Raw genomic sequence first — 17,562 nt, forward strand, 5'->3', positions numbered from 1 at the left:
ATATGATAAGGACAACACTCAAAAAGCTATAAGGTTTCATAAAATGTAGGCTAGCTGGTAAGAAGCTTCTCATATCTCAAATGTAAAGTTCATCTGAACTGGAAAACCCAGCAGTAGTGACAGACTGATTTCTAGCAATGATGTTTGGAGGGGGGGGGGGGGAGAAACTATTATAAAGTGAGAAAGAAACTGTATTGAATTACTGCCATGGCTTACAGGTTTGAGGTTTTTGTTTTTAACATGTATTTACCCTGCCCCACACACCCACACGCAAATACATACCACCACTATATAGATAATTGGAGAGATATTTTAATTGTTGGGATAATAAAATAACCTCCAACAACTGCAGCATGAAATGAGTGGCTTCTGTTGTTTATGTTGTGGTTGATGCTGTTGTCCTCAACAACCAGGAACAACAATAATATCCACAGAAGCCAACTAGAAAGAACAATTTGCTTCTGGTTGTAACATTTCATATATCATCACCATCAACCCCCTGGAAATTACTGTCCTGGTTCTAGGGCTCATAAGGCTGGTTACCCAGTTTCCATGGGGTGTAACTGATCAAGATCACACAACATTCCCTTTAAAAAGGACACCAGTCTGTCACAAAGTTATTCATTTACAGTTGAGTGGACTGGAGCAATGTAAAATGCAGTGTTTTGCTCAAGAACACAACACATTGCCTGATCTGGAAATTGAAACCATGATCTTGCAATTATGCATGCAACATCATAACGACATGCCTTCTCAATTTTATATAGGTCAGGGACAAATGGCAATAGGTTTATCTAGAGATTGCTCTAGGTATGTGTGTATTGTTTGAAGTTCACAGAAGTTAGTTGGTGGTTTGAGAATTTGTCTGCATTCCTGACGTGTGTCTTGCATTCCTCTATCATCCATGACATTTTTTTGTTCTTGCTGGTATACCACTTCTGTGTAAAAATTAAAAAAAAAGTAATAGTTTCTATCAAACTGGGTCAGTAGCACTTGTTTCCAAACTGAAACTATGTAACAATGTAGACATGCAGGTATAACACATCTGATGATGTTTAGGTCAAACTGATCACAACTTGGTGTAGATATATTTGTAAATACACACGCACTTACAGAGCCGAGGAGTAAGTAGTTTAATACTTGGAGAAATTATAACCTTGTTACCAATATCTGAATTAATAATCCAGTAGTTTAGTTATTCTTATGTTAATACGAAACCGGTCAGCTGATTATAGTTTTGTCCAGAAGGTTAGCTCTTTATTTATCAGTAAACGATGCATCACTTATCTGTATAGGATTTGATGAAACGCTACAGAATATTGATCTCTGATTTGGGCTTTTTCTCCTTTTTTTTTTCATATTAAATTGATTCTTTAGAAAATTTTAACGACATTTGTGTCTGTATTGTATTCAGTTTATGATTACAAATAGAGATAAGAAATTTGCTACATTAAATGCATTAATAATATATTTAACACTTTTGATGCCAACCAGCCTCAGGCTGCTCTTTGATACAACTTTCCTGCTTTAAAGTGATCTAAATGAAAAACCTTCCATCAAATTTTTTTGTGTGTGCCCCTTGTCTTGACATCATGTGACAGTTGTGAATGAGCATCAACATTATACAAGGTAATGGTGTCTACTTCCAATCTTTAGTGGAAACATGTCTGGCCAAGGGGAAATTTTACCTTACTTGGAAGCAGTTAAGGATTGGTAACATGAAAAGCATCCAACCATAGAAGATCTGCCTCAATGATGAATTCTGTTCCACATATGTGAACATGGAAAAGAGGATGTTAAAATGATGACGATGGTCCAAACATGAGGTTAATAATGGCAATCCTTTGTTATTTTCAAAACTAATTGAAACAAAGAAGACATGCCAAGCTAAGTAAAACTGTGGCTGTCCATGCATACAGGTGTGTCCTCTACACCCTTCTCTCAGCCAAGAGATCCTAGTCTTGTGCGTGCTGGTTCCACATAAAAACACCTGTACTGCACCATGTAAAAGCACCCAGTACATTTTGTAAAGTGGTTGGTATTAGGAAGGGTATCCACCCATAGAAACTATGCAAAAACAAACAAATGGGACCTAGGCAGCTCTGCAGCTGGCCAACTACTCCTGTCAAACTGTCCAACACATGCTGGCATGGAGAATGGATGTTAAATGATGATGATGATGGTAAAAGGAATTGTATTTCAGCAGTTAAAGGAGTTTCCCTGGTATACAACCAAATACTCAAATACCCTCATATACTCTCCCACTACTTTATCAACCCAAGACACTTGCAACATTACTGTAAGTGATCTATGAAGCTGAGATGCTGGAACAGCCAGGTATCTTCTTAAGCATCAACAGACACTTTACTCAGATGAGAACTTTGTAGGTAATGGGCTCAACACTTCAAATACCAGGAGATGAAAAATGTTGTTTATCTGCATTTGGCAATACTTCTGCATCTTGGTTGTTCACCCACAGATGGTGTTATGCCCCATCTCCAATGAAGCATTTACAATACATGAGGGATTGAAAGAACCACGAAATAATCACTGCAGAGCCTCCATCTAACCCTTTAGCATTCAGCTTTCTTTGTCAAATGTATTATGTATTTATTCACATTGTTTTGAATTCATCATGCATTATCTTGTAGCATCAAGATTACAGTGCTGTAACTGTAGATTTTTAGAATTACATTGTAGGGTAGGTGTGAGAGGTTGGATCTAGTCAGTTTCAACATAAAAAAAGGTAGAATATTTCAGCTGGTTATGGTCAGATTAAATGCTAAGGATGAAGTAAGGTTAAATCATTGGGGGCCTAGCTTTATCCCTAAACAGACCCACAGGTTACAAAATTAAGGTGGTATTTATATTTACCAGAGATTGCTTTAAAGTTAAATTTATCTCAGAATGTCTCAGTAGGCACAGGCATGGCTGTGTAGTTAAGAAGCTTGCTTACCAACCATGTGATCTTGAGTTCAATCCCATTGTACAGCACTTTGGGCAAGTATCTTCCATTATAACCCCAGACTGAGCAAAGCCTTGAGAGGATTTGGTGAATGGAAACTCTGAGAAGTCCATCATGTGTGTGTGTGTGAAATGATGATCATAAATAAACATCACTATCATACAAACAATGTTCATTTCCTGTTTCCAAAGGCGAAATATTAGCTTGCTTAGAAACAGGTGAGGGTTAGCACAAGGGCATCCAGCTGTCAAAAACCAGCTTCAACAAATTTGGCCAACTCATGCAAGTATGAAAAAGTGAATGTTAAATGATGAAGTTCAGTGAAACAGCAAGCATTCAGTCGATAAAATGTATTTGCATCAAGGGACCAGCCACAATGACATCTCATTCTTCCACATACACCGGCGCCAGCCAGCTCTATTAATGATGAAAATGTAGAGCAGCTCATCTGGGATAAATAAGACACTGACGCTGGTGCTAGAAAGAAAATGTCAATCCAATCAAAATATTTTGCACTCACAGAAAGTAAATATCTTAAATATACATCGTATATGTAGTTGCTTACCAAATTGGTTTCACATTCAGTTCTACTGTGTGACACCTTGGGTGTTTTCTATTATAGCCATGGGCTGACCAAAGCCTTGTGAATGCATTTGGCAGCTGGAAACTAAATGAAGTCCATCATGCATGTATGTATATACATGTGTGTGTGTTTGTTTGAGTCTTTATCTTGACATAAGAGTGATAGCTGTAACTGAGTGTCACTGTCATACAAACTGTGTCAATTTCCAATATTTAGTGAAAACATGTCTGACCATGGAGAAATATTACCTTAATTGGAAACAGGCCAGGGTTGATGTGACAGGAAGCGCATCTGGCTGTAGATAGTCTGCCTCCATAAACTCCACATGACTCATGAAACCACTGGAAAGTGGACATAAGAACACTGATGATGATGGAGAATAAAAAATGCTTTGACTATGTTATCCTAAACTTTCTTTGTTGATTTACTCAGCCCTGGGTTTAAACCAAGTTTCCTTTTCAGTTGTAGTGTTTTATTCACTTCTTTAGTAGAGCCAAAGTTGAAGTGAGAGGTGTTATCCACCACAGAAGAATGAGTAGGAAAAAAAAGTGGGGGGGGAACAAGGGAGAGAAATTATTTTTTCTTTTAGCTTGTTTGTGTCACTGGACTGTGGCTGTGCTAGGGTACCCACATCACAGGTTAAATCAAACAAATTGACCCCAGTACTTATTCTATTAAATCTGGTAATTATTCTATGATGTTTCTTTTGCCAAATTGCCAAGCTATGGGAATGTAAACAAACTAACACTGTAGGATAGGATCACAAACATGAAATGATGATGATATGATGGGTGGGCTTTTTCACAGTGTATGTTTACAAGACAGTGGTTAGTGCATGGATTTAGAAGAAATTTGCTGAAAGTACTGTACAGTGGGACTGAACATGAAATCACATGGTTGCAAAGCAAACTTCTTAACTACTTAACCATGCCTGCAAAAATTCCCAACTCCCAAATCATTAGGTCATAGAGGGTTCAGAATGAAATTTCACATCGGCTAAACTTTTAATTAGTTGCAGGGCCAAATAAAACTCTAAATGAAGGACTACATCTAAGAAGATACGTTAACTCTGGGATTGATAAATAATTCTTGAGACTAACAAAACCTTTGAAAATGGGGCTCATTTTAAATCAACTGCTTCACAAAAACACTCTCCAAATTACTGACCCCTTTAGTATTCAGGTTACTCTGTCCATTGTATTGCTTATTTATTGATATTGCTTTGAATTAATCATGGAATATCTTGTAACTTTGAGATTTCAATAATGTGATTGTTTACTTTTAGAATGATATTGTAGGGTAGGTGTGACAGGCTGGATCTGGCCACTTTGAACATAAAACAAATAGAATATTAGGGCTGGATATGCCCAGTTTAAACGCTAAAGGGTTAAAGGTATATGTTTGTGTAACAAAACTGATTCTTGCAAATAAGAAGGACCTCTACATTGGTGTTCTGCTGCAATTTTTTGCATGTTAAACATCATCATTGTTTTAACAACTACTTTTCCATGCTTGCATGGGTGAGACAGAATTTGTCGAGGTGAATTTTCTACAGCTGCATGCCCTTCCTGTTGTCAACCCTCACCTGTTTCCAAACCAGGTAATATTTCCCCATGGCCAGACATGCTTTTATAGGAGACTGAAAACAAAGGGCACTACTTGCATGACAGTGATGCTCATTTACAACAATCATGTTAAATCAAGGCAAAAAAACAATAACACATGCATGCACAATGTACTTTCAGTTTCTATTTTACTAAATGCAAGAGGCTTTGGTTAGCTTGAGGAGAGAAGACCCTTGTCCAAAGTGCCATGCAGTGGGACTGAACCAGAAGCAGTGTGGTTGGAAAGTCAACTTCTTACCACACAATCACACCCATTAAATAATTCTATTTTAAGCTGCATGTTGACTCATTGTGATTCTCTAACTATGAGATCTCAGAAGACCTGTTTTGATCACAAACCCATCCAATCAAGGTAAGCATGAAGATCAGCAATAGCAAGAAATCAAGTAACTGCCATCACTTTGGATCATTATGGGATAAGCTTAAAAAAATTTGGACCCCCCCCCCCTCCCCTAAAAGCTGAGCTACTCTATTGCATCCGGAAGAAAGAAATATGTAAAAGAAAAGACCATAGGGTTACAGGTTCAGTTCTACTGCATGGAACCTTGAGCAAGTGTCTTGAGCTGACCAATGTCTTGTGAGTGAGTTTGGTAGACAAATTTTGTGGAAACCTGTCATATATATATATATGCATGTATGTGCTTGAGTCTGTACCCTGAACAGCTTGAAAATCAGTGTTGGTTTGTTTCTGTCCGCTTAACTTGGCAGTGTAGCCAGAGACCAATAAAATAAGTACAAGATCTAAGTACTAAAACTTTGCAAGTTTGTGTTCCAGCATAACTGCAGTCCAATGACTGAAACAAGTTAAAAAGATTTAGGAAGAAAACAATTAAAAAAAAATTTAATTACAATTTAGGAGCATGTGAAATCTATTTTATCTCTACAGGATTTGCCACAGTGTTTATTATTATCATTGTTGTTGTATAGGTTGGCTGGTTTTTGTCTATAAGCATGAATTGCAGGAGCAAGTAAATTTACAGACTGGTTGGTACCCTTCCTTAGTTAACTCTTCAAGCATGCAGTGGCAATGGTTAGCTGTTTTCAGCAAGGTTGATTGACCTCCATCCCTAAGATACTGTAATGTGCTTGGAAGCTGAGACAAAGACATAGCGAGAGCAAGAAAAACAGAGCACAATACACCCCCTACCTTCGGACCCTTCACACAAAATCCCTTGCCTTTAAAGCATTAATTTGTTTAACTGTCATGTACCTAATTCCTCAGAGAATAACAAAAATTAATCCTGGAGAGATTGCTTGAGATAAAGTAAACGAATTTTGGGGGGAAAAAAATTGAAATATATGATATACGTATATATATATATGGAATATAAGTTCCCTAAGGGGAATGCTGTTTTGAAATTTGTATTAGTAAGATGGATGATGTTTTTTGGAAATAGTTCAGCTCCTTAATAGTAAAAAGTAGGAGGTTGGAAAAAGGGTGGCATATGAAAAGCTAAACGGTAGATGTTTGAGGGACACAGCAGACAGACAACTGTATAGGAGCTCAATCAGGAAGGGAAAGGCGTTATAGATATGTGTAACGAAAGAGATTTTGGAGGAAAAGACTGAACAAGAAAGCAATGGGAGAGGTAGGAGAGAGAGAGAGAGAGAGAGAGAGCATGGTAGAGGATAAAAGGTTTACAAACTTATCTCTTCTCCTTCCCTCTCCAGCACACGCATTTTCCTTGCTATAGTTGAATGGATGGAGAGGGCAAAACAAGAGTGTTTTAGTCCAGAGGTGGGGACGGAACAGAGAGAGAGAAAATAAGAGGGTGAGTATTGCATAGATACCATTCCTGAGTGACGGTTACCTAGCAACTAGCCACTGGGAGAATAGCTGAAGAAGCTAAACTGCAAAAAGCTTTACAGTTTAGAGAGAGAGAGAGAGAGAGAGAGAGAATGAGAGAGAGAGAGAGAGAATGAGAGAGAGAGAGAGATGGCCAACCCCCCCAGAGAATAAAGGAGGAAGTAGGAGAACAGCATACACACCAAGATAGACTTACTTATAAATTAAAATTGGAGAAAAGGTACACACACACCAGGAAAACGAAAGTGATATCTTTGATAATTCATTTTTAACGGTGGAGCTTATTCTACCAGAAGGATTTTCCCCAATCCAATATTTACACGCTATTAATTTATTTATAGCTCTATCTACTTCGAGTTACACAGTTAAAAACAAATCTTGATTTCCATTTCTTGCCGTTCCTTGTCACTAACTTGAGGTACATCAAGTGCGTCTGTTGAAGTTGGCGAAGGTGGGAACAAGGGTTAGGGTGAAGCTACGTTGTTCCATTCTAAGCACGCCTGCGTCGCGTCACCATACTATTCCTCTGACGTTCTATGTTCCCTGTTTTGAGTTTCGCGAGTAGTTTTAGCTTTAAAATACAGGCACTTCGCTTCAGAGGAGGCGGAGAATCAGCGCGCTTCGTGGAGTAGATAGATGATGGCTGGCTAGGTATATACACAAACGGATAGAAAGATAGAGGTGTAGGGAATACCATGAATTCACCACTTGTCAAGTTGTACTGCCGCCACCACCACAGTAACAACCATCATCACTATAATTGTCAGTATGGAGCAGCAGCAGCGATAGGGGATGGAAGAAGAAAACTCTAACCACCACTACTACCACATAAATCTCCATCAGCACCACCTTAACCAACACAGCCATCACAACAACCACCTCAAGCTTGAGTATGAGTAAGAGACAGAGAAAGGGAAGGGGAAGTATGATGAAAGGGAAAACGTGCAAACACACGAGGTGAAAGCAGGAGAATGACGGGAGTGTGTGGCAATGGTATGTGAAAAACAGTAGACAGCGGACACTAAGTCCAGCCCAAATCATACCATCAACACCACTACAATGACTATAACCACCACCACAATCACCGTCACTGTCAAATAATATAAAACCATTGGGTTCTAATTATTCATGTTCTTTTTTTTTTCCCTCTCTCGCGGCAAGGAATTTAGGTCGTCGGCTCAGTGGACAGAATAATAAGAGGACACTTTACTTATTTCACAGATGTTGGCGAGGGTGGGGGAAGATGTTTGTGTGTACGCATATATATATATGTGTGTGTGTGTGCAGACTTTCGGAATAGCTACCACAAATAAAATGGAATTTCTTGTGTGTGTGTGTGTGGGGGGGTCTTGTAAAAATTTACCGTTTCTTTTTAAATACCCCACATTCTAAAAACGTAAATCGCATTAAAATGTTTTGAGAATATATATATGTATATATACATATACACACATTAATTTTCCGTTCCCTAGTTCTAATGCACACACATATTGGCTGTCCACCTCTGCACACCCCTTTAATTTAACCACCTAAGTGACAATCTCCTGCTTCTGCCACTCCCTAGTTCCAACTTTCTCGCAACGTCCAAATAGAGTGGATACTAATAGGTCCCAGGGACTGAAGTCTCCAAATATACATATACATATATAAAAAAAAAAGGCAATATATCAAGTCAACACATATTAACATATGCTTTTACATAGAAATTTTTCAGATTTATTGTTATGGCATAATTACCCACCCAAGACAGAACAGAATCTATTACAACACACGAGTTCACATAAAGAATCTTGCGAACGAAATCCTTCAGATTTGAAGTCAAAGTAAGAGGGAAAATAATTACGTGAAAAGTTTGGAGGGATTGCTATATAAGATAATTAAATTTATGGATAAATTTAATATTTAAAATTAATAATGGATTTTTTTTTAAATGTAAATGCGCAACATGTCTTATGTGGTTAAGTTCGTTTCTAGTACATGGCACATTGAGAAAGTGTCTTGACCAATGTATGCATGTGGGTGACAAGACGTGCTGGAGTCAAATTAGTGAACTTATCAATTTCATTGTTCTCTATAATTTAGATTGGTTAAAAGTTTGGTACAGAAATAATTACAACCTGACTGTCTTCTCATAACTTTCTGAAAAGCCCATGCTTTAAAAATTTTTTTACAGTTATACGTTTTCGAGGGTGTTGATTACGACGACTATGGGATAAAATTATGAGAAGAAATTTCGATAATCCGTTCTCTTTCCCCGTGTTTGTTTATCGTCGTCGATTTCCGTAACATCAGCGTTTTTCACATTTTCTCCAGATTCATGTTTGAAATATTAAAATTACATACTACTCTATTGTCGAAAACGTATTTCTACAAGATATTTAAAACTATGCATTTTAAAGAGAATTATGAAGAAATAAAGTCCAGGTACGACGGTGGTTGGTGAATGATATGAAACACTTTCTCGAAAAAAAAAATAATAAATAAAATAAATTTCATCAACACAATCGTTATCTACACCGTTAAAATTGTATATCTTATAAAATCTCATTGCAGGAAATTCCGAGGAATCAAAATCGGTGGCGGGGTATCAAAAAATAGTTACACCTTTGTACTGGCCAATTTACGTTGTTTGCAAACAATGAATGCAGTGATAGTACAATAAAAAGAGACAAGTTAAAAAAATATGATGTAGAAATAATAATATCCATAACAATAATTCTTTCTACTATAGGCAGGTCTGAAATTTTAAGGGGGGGGGGGGGGCTAATGAATTACATCGACCATAGTGCTCAACTGGTACTTATTTTATCGACCCCCGAAAAGATGAAAGACAAAGTCGACGGTATTTGATTCCAAAGCGTAGACAGACGAAATGCCACTAAGCATTTTGTCCGGCGTGCTAACGATTCTACCAGCTTCCCGATCCTTTCTACCATCGGAAAAAACGGTTTCAAATTTTGCGGGGGGGGGGGGCATAGTCGATTACGTCGACCCCCCCCCCCCGTACTAGATTGGAACTTATTTTATCGACCTCGGAAGATGACAGGCGAAACCGACCTCAGTGGAATTTGAACTCTGAACTTAAAGAACCGGAAGAAATGCCGCCAAGCAATTTTTTATCGCCTCCGAAAGGATGAAAGGTAAAGATCAGAGACGACGGTCATCAGTAGAAACGACAGAATAAAGAGATGACGAGGTGAGAATGAGAGAAAAGCGAAAACGGTGAGCGGAAGTAAACAAGGGGAGAGCACTGTGTCACACACACTTGTCTTCGGTCAAATGGCAAGCAGAGAAGGCGGGGAGGTGATGCTAGAAATGTAATAATTTCAAGTTCATAGCGATGTGTCAACGGTTATCTAGGCATACAATACGCTTAAACAAAAAAAAAAAAAAGAAGAAAGAAATCTCAACAAAACACCTATCAAAATCGGGCATCTATTTTGACAGAACGATCACCGAAAGCGAACGGATTAAAAACGAAATGAATGAAGACAAACACACACACACAGAGCCTGCATAATAGATGAATGAACAAGGAGTGATATTAACCAACTTTTAATCGTACCTTTAGCCACCTGCAACTGTCCTCCATTAAGCTGTACCCTTTCGTCGAAGAATCCTTTAGCCATTTTATGAAAAACCCACATCCCAGAAGATTTCCCTGTCTATATTCATATCAACCTACCAAGCACATGTCTGTCTCTTTTGAAACACTGATTATGTTGCTGCTGCTGCTAGTATTGCTACTGCTGCTGGCGTTGCCGCTGCTACTGTTGTTGCTGCTGCTGCTACTATTATTGTTGTTGTGGTTGTTGGTGTTGTCTTCCACCACCACCACCATCATCACCTCTACTCTCAGCTACCGTCGTTGCTGATGATGTCGAAGACCACAATCGGCTATGCTATGTTAACAAAGCTTAAATGACAGTATCTATATTACAGTAAACTACATGCGCTGGGGCTTGTCCTTTTTAATTGCAGACTTTTCTTACATCGTAAATAAAATTCGCAAGAGATTAATCCAACGATGACTAGAACAGGATCGGTGGAAATAGATAAACAGAACGTGATGATAAATAAATGCTGGATGCTATTTAGGAAGGTTATGTACTCTATGAAGAAAAAAACAAAATCACAAACGGTCTGAACCCCTCTCCCCCCATGAAAACATTCTAAATAGTTTATCCTCACCATACGAAATTCGCATCAATTAGAAGACACAAACATATCTACCTACGTATATATATATATATATATATATATATATATATATAGATAGATAGATATATGCATGTAAGTGTTTGTACCCCTATTACCGTTGACAACCAGTTTTGGTGCGTTCACGTCCCCGTAACTTAGCGGTTCGGCAAAACAGAATGATAGACAAAGTACTAGGCTTCGATAAAAAAAAATGTCTTGGGGTCGATTTGTTCCACTAAAGACTTGAAGGTGGTGCTCCAGCATGGTCGCAGTCTAATGACTGAAACAAGTAAAAAAATATCTATTTATATCTATCTATACACATACATACACAGAGGAAAGGAAATAGTGATGCTGTGAAAGGTGTGCGAGAAAGTGGGACACACGCGTGTGTGTGTGCCCCATTTTCTCGCACACCTTTGTACAGTGTTATCACTATCATTAAACATTACTTTCAATCACTTATCCCTTTCATTGCCATCAGTTAACCATCATCATCAACGTGAACATAAAACAATCAAAGGTAATACATACATGTGTATGAGTGTGTAAATGTTTTTATGTGGAGTTGTGGAGTTATAAAACCATTTTAATATACAACTATATATATATATATATATATATATATATATATGTATAAAACTACCATATTGAATAGTAAAGATGAAAAAAAAATACTTCAGAGTAAATAAGAGCATGTAGGTACAGTCACGTGTTCTTTCTTTCTAAAGAGTAAGAGAGAGAGAGAGAGAAGGGGGGAACCACACACACACATATCCTCTCTTTCTCTCTCTTTGTCGCTCACGCATTTACTGATTGTCTGGGGATAAAGAAGAGCGAAATGGCTGGAGAATGATTTTGCTGAAGATGAACTTACCAACTGGACAGTAAAGAGACCACAATAAAGACTAATCATTCTCCGTCCCTTCCTGCTCCCCATCCTACCCCCCCCGCCAGATCTCCACACCCACGCCACCTCTACTTGTCTTTGAATGCCAATCCCACCTTGTCCACTAAAAGCTACAGCTATTGCCCTCCTTCCACTCCCACACTTTATAACTTTAGTATCGTCTTCGTCGCCGCCACCACCACCACCACCATCATCATCATCCGCTCAGCCGTTCTCCCCCATCCCTTTGCACTGGTAGTCCAATATCTTTTGAACTCTTCCAACATTGGACCTCGAGGCAGTCAGTCAAGTCAGTGAGTGAGTGAGCACAGCCTGACTAACCAGTGTTTATTTAGCTCTAAAGCAAATAGGCAGAAATAGCCAGCTGCCTGCCTGTCTATCTACCTACCTACCTACCTACCAACCAACCAACCAACCAACCTACCTACCTACCAACTTACCTACTCGCCCCACCTACACACATACCTACCTACCTACCTACCTACCTACTCTTCCTTTACACAATTGATAGGCATACACTACAACAACAATAATAATAACTGGACTCCTTCACCTCCTGCACGCTGGCCTGGACAGAAAATTGATCAGACAGTTGTCATGGCAACCAGACGTTGGATGGGGCAAGGTAGGGGATGGGAAAGAGAGAGAGAGGAAGGGAGAGAGGCATTCTTCGGCAGCTGAGCTTTTTAAAAAGCACGGCATTGTTGTGCTGGGCGAGGAAGGATCAAGGATGATTTGAAATGAAAAGAGAAGCCTGCATGCGGTTGCCAATGCAATAAAAAAAAGCATATAGAGTTACACACCTACTAAGGGAGACCTACCAAGCACTCAGAAGCCAGTATTTCTTTTCTTTTTCTAGGTACGCAAGGAATCGTTTGATCACGCGCAGTCGATCATCCTTCAAATCGTACTATACTATCTTCAAAAAGGAAAGGCACATTGGATAATATAATCCCTAATATAAAAACCCAAGTAATGGCTGGGGCACGGCGAAGTTTTCTTCTTTCTTTTGGACCGCGCTGTGCGGTAACCAAATTGTGCATATGGAGAGACAACACGACTGAGGTCTTTAAAATGTTTCAGATAAGGGATCTTTCCTGTTTGGCTGTCACTTTGCAATTTTTTCGATTTTTGTTCCAATTAATTTCATATTTGATGTATTGATGGAGTTTTGTTTGGTAATCATTGACATGAAATTCATTTTCGCCATGAATCAATAAATAAAGAGTTAATAACTTTTAAAGTTTGCGAATTTTGGGTAAATTTAGCCAATCCAAAGCCACAGGCACATAGGTGTCTGTTTCCATAGTAACAAGCCAAGCTGTTTACCCACGTGGTCATTTTTCGCTTATTAAATGCTTAAAACACACGTGGTATGAGGTGTTTGTGATATATGCTTAAAATAATAGCTAAATAGGCCTTAAATCACGCACCAATTTTTTGTGTGTGTTTGGTGAATTCCCGTGGGTAGAATACAAATTGGCAAAAATTTTCTGAAAATTCTAAAAAAAAAAAAAATACATAACTTATGGCACGCTTAAAACAGAATTCTGCCAATATTTCATTTGTTTACAGTTGACAACACGTGCAGTCACTCACAATATGACAGCTTCCAGATTCTGTTTTCTGACTGGGTAAAAATGAAACCTCTAAATTTTTAAAAAGTTTTTTTTTTTTCTGGAAAAAGTGAATTAGCCGATGAGATTCGGCGTGGAAAATTACACCAATACACGAAATTTCAAATTTTCCACAGGTGCAGCCAAACAGAAAATATCCCAGGTGAGTTGAGTAACAGGAATGGTCTTGATCCAACAAACCTAACAGATGAGAGATTCTAAATCACACGCTCGCTGTCCTGTCACGAACAGCAGTGGATTATCTTTAAAATCGCACAATATCACCTTCAAAATGAAAGGTACATTGGATAATGTAACCCTTGATATAAAAAGGTACGTGATGGCAAGGCATGGCGAGGGTTTGGGCTGCCCTATGCAGTAGCCAATTCGAGTGTTGCTCCTCTTCTTTAAACGCAGCATACCTCGATTACAGCAATCGCCACTCTCTCCATTCCAAAGTGGCCACCCTGCCGGATCTATAGACCACCAAGCACATCCCAAGTTATACCGCCGTATGATGGTCAGGGTGGGATGTTTTCGATAATAGTTCTGCTCAGTCATAGCTGTCTTGGAGATAAACAACAGCAGATTGTTCCAACAAACTTAATGGGTGATTTGGCCCTTTTACCATACTTCAGTGCAATATTATTTGTTGGACACAAAACTTCAGGTTAATAACGGACTGCGAAAGAAACGATACTTATGCCTTTTGTAAAAGACATTGGCGACAAAACTGAAGAGAGACAACTCTATTCCGTACAGAATCGCAGCCAGAATTAATGGAAACAGTGGACATAAAAGAATTTCATTTGGAAATTTAAACGTTCAAAATATTTCTATAACTGTTGAAGCTGTGTTCCCCCCAGAAAATGGTTTCTAATTTAGACATGAGTTCAAGAATTTTAAGTGGAAGAGGGATTAGTCAATACCATTGATCCCGATACCTCACTGGTACTTTATTTAATCGAATCCACAAGGATGAATGACAAACTTGACTTGGGTAGGATTTGAAACCAGAACGTAAAATGTCGGAATACTGCATGACATTTTGTTCGACGCTATAACGATCCTGCCAGAGCTTACCGCCCTGTCGTGCTCTTAAAAGTAAAAACGATTTTGGGTTAGTTCTTATCTTGATTTCGAAACTGTTGCTCCAGATAGCACTGAGATATCTGTGAACAAAGAAAGGCTTGAGACGGTGCCAAAACACCATATTTCACAGCACGAATGACGCACTTCTTCCTCACTCTCTGGGGAGCTGAGTGATTTGATAACCTATGCCGAACAACTGATGACGGATACAGAAAGAGTACGACTCTCAACTGAGTCCATGATTAAGATGGTACCGCCTTCCTCCTTTTCCAAAGAGAGGAAGGCAGCATTTTTCTGCGTAATAACCACATTGAAAGAAACGGTATGGAGGACGCGCTCGGAAGGAATTGCGACAGGACAGTTCATCTCCAGACGAGGGCTGGTGAACTACTTCACCGCCCATCTTGTTTCCAAGATCTGTCTGGAGAGGAGGGGCTTGTCGCAAAGAGTATTTGCCAAAAGATGGAAGGATGTCGGAAGAAAGTTGTGTATGCAAGAGGCCATGCCAACACGGTCGGACCGGGCATAGAAGGAAAAGAAATGGAAAAAGAAAAAGAAAAAAAAATCAACCGGCGGGTTAGAGGGACATCCATCCCCAACCTAAAAGTAATCAAATTTTTAAACAATAACATCATCATATAATATATTATCCTCATGTATTAATCATTCGTTAAATCATCTGTAAAAAAGCTCAACGATCTATATGTTCCTTTTTGTTTGTCCTAGTTCGTCCCCTGTATGTATCCTATTTATTAGAAAATAAAAGAAATCACTTCTTCCTCACTCTCAAAGAAAGAGAGAGGGGGGAGCAAATCACCCCGGGTTCTATATACCAAGTTGTGTCTACATGACATGCTTTAATGTACTACAAACTATTTTCCCTGAACAAGCACTGCTGAAATTGGAGTGCATCTAACATGCCCGTGCATCAAATACGGTACTTTAAAAAGAAATTAGTACCTTGCTCCAGTTTTATTGAATATTCAAGAGTATATACCTAGTATCTTATTCAATACCTGCAAAAGTTTGATAGATTAAAAAAAAGAGTGACTCGGGAGCGAGTATGGATAATTGTTTTAGGTACCTATATAATCGTGAGCAGACACAGACACCCTCTCCATCTGCTTAACGTTGACTCAGCGAAACGCAGAAAGAGGCTGATATTCCTTACAGCTAGGTAGACTTGGAGCATCGTGAAATAATGTGCCTTGCTCAAGGACATAGCCCACCGCTCGGTTCAGGAATTGAACTCTCGATCTTATGCGATCATGAGCCGAACACCCTCATTATTTGGCCACACGCCTTTAACTGAGGTAAAATTACATACCTTGTCTAACAAATACGGCGAGATTGACACAAGATTTGAAACCAAGATTTACATAATTGGCTGTCTAATAAAAAGCCACATCCTTTTGATTATTTTGTTCATATATTTCAAATGGGTAACAATAGAATGGATATCTAGGCACAGGCGTGGCTGTGTGGTAAGAAATTTGCTTCCCAACTACATGGTTCTGCGTTCAGTCCCAATACGTGGCACCTTGGGCAAGTGTCTTCTACTATAGCTCCGGGCCGACCAAATCCTTTGTTAGATGGAAACTAAAATGAAACCTGTTGTGTATGTATATATGTATGTGTATATATATATTGTGTGTGTGTGTGTTTGTATGCCCCCCCCCCCCAGTGCCACTTGACAACCAGTGTTGGTGTGTTTACGTCCCTGCAACTAAGCAGTTTGGCAAGAGGGAGTGATAGAATAAGTACTAGGCTTTAAAAAATAAGTACTCAAGTCGATTCATTCGACTGGAAATTCTTCAAGGTGGTGCCTAAGCATGGCCACAGTCTAATGACTGAAACAGGTAAAAGATAAAAGATCTTCAGTACGTAAAACGAAATAATTTATTTTAAATCGATACTTAAAAACCTTCACTAATTCATATATAACATATAAATATTCAGACGTTTCATGAAATGGATGTACATCACCGTCAATGTATAAAAAAAGAAAGAAAAGAAATGAAATTAAAAAAAGAAAAGTAATAATATCGCAAGTGATGAATTTTGCTCTGCTTTCCCCTCCGTCTTCCTTTGCAGTGAAGCGTGTGTGTGTTAAAACAGCCATCCACTGCAGCTGTCAATGCAAACGCATACACACACAGAGTCTATAAATACAGAATTTATTGCAATTTAGAAGAGATACAACGAATGAAACGGAGCTGACACATGGATGTTATAGAGTGAAGAGGACACAAGATGAATAGACAATCGAGTGAAATGGTTTCACTAATGCAATTGAGTGGGCAATAAGTGTATGTGTGAGGAATTAGGTAACAACGACATGGCTTAACTCTTCACAACGACAAATAATTAAATAATTATCTCATTTTTGCAATGACCACAAACGACAAGATGTTAATACCACAATTAAAATTATGTTTAAATCAGACGACTGTCTTTGAAATTGAAGACGTGAGCTATACTTAAAAAAGGTAAGTATAATGTTTCTGGTGGATAAATGTTATGGATTTCAAATACAAACTACTTTACCATTGTATTGTGGCGAGGCAATCGCTTATCCGTCGAGAACAGGTGCTAAATCTTTCCAGAGTGTTACCTGCAAACGTGTTTAATGGTAGCCCCTTAATGTCACAAGTCATCAACTTGCTTTTAAAGCTGAGAATCAATTCGCCTATTTTGACAATGTTCTTGGGAATTGGTTAGGTGTCACAAACATTCACCATCATTTATCACATCAATGTCAAGT

General features: G+C 38.6%; 1 protein-coding gene across 18 annotated transcripts in view; it reads right to left on the reverse strand.

Annotated features, from left to right (window-relative positions):
- Positions 1-17,562, reverse strand: part of LOC106872104 (uncharacterized) — a 361,913-nt gene that overhangs the window by 61,029 nt on the left and 283,322 nt on the right. Inside the window, exon 1 of one of the 18 annotated variants that reach the window (XM_089347017.1) lies at positions 17,346-17,484. The exons of 15 other annotated variants lie outside the window; for them this stretch is intronic. The gene's annotated coding sequence lies outside the window, so the exon portion shown is untranslated. Of the gene's footprint in view, positions 1-10,545; positions 10,708-12,057; positions 12,216-17,345; positions 17,485-17,562 lie in introns of those variants that run through there. 2 more of the 18 variants (XM_089347018.1, XM_014918965.3) reach the window with 2 other exon arrangements.

This window comes from Octopus bimaculoides, chromosome 2 (assembly GCF_046866305.1).
Source record: "Octopus bimaculoides isolate indiv1 chromosome 2, ASM4686630v1, whole genome shotgun sequence".
Taxonomy (NCBI): Eukaryota; Metazoa; Mollusca; class Cephalopoda; order Octopoda; family Octopodidae; genus Octopus; species Octopus bimaculoides.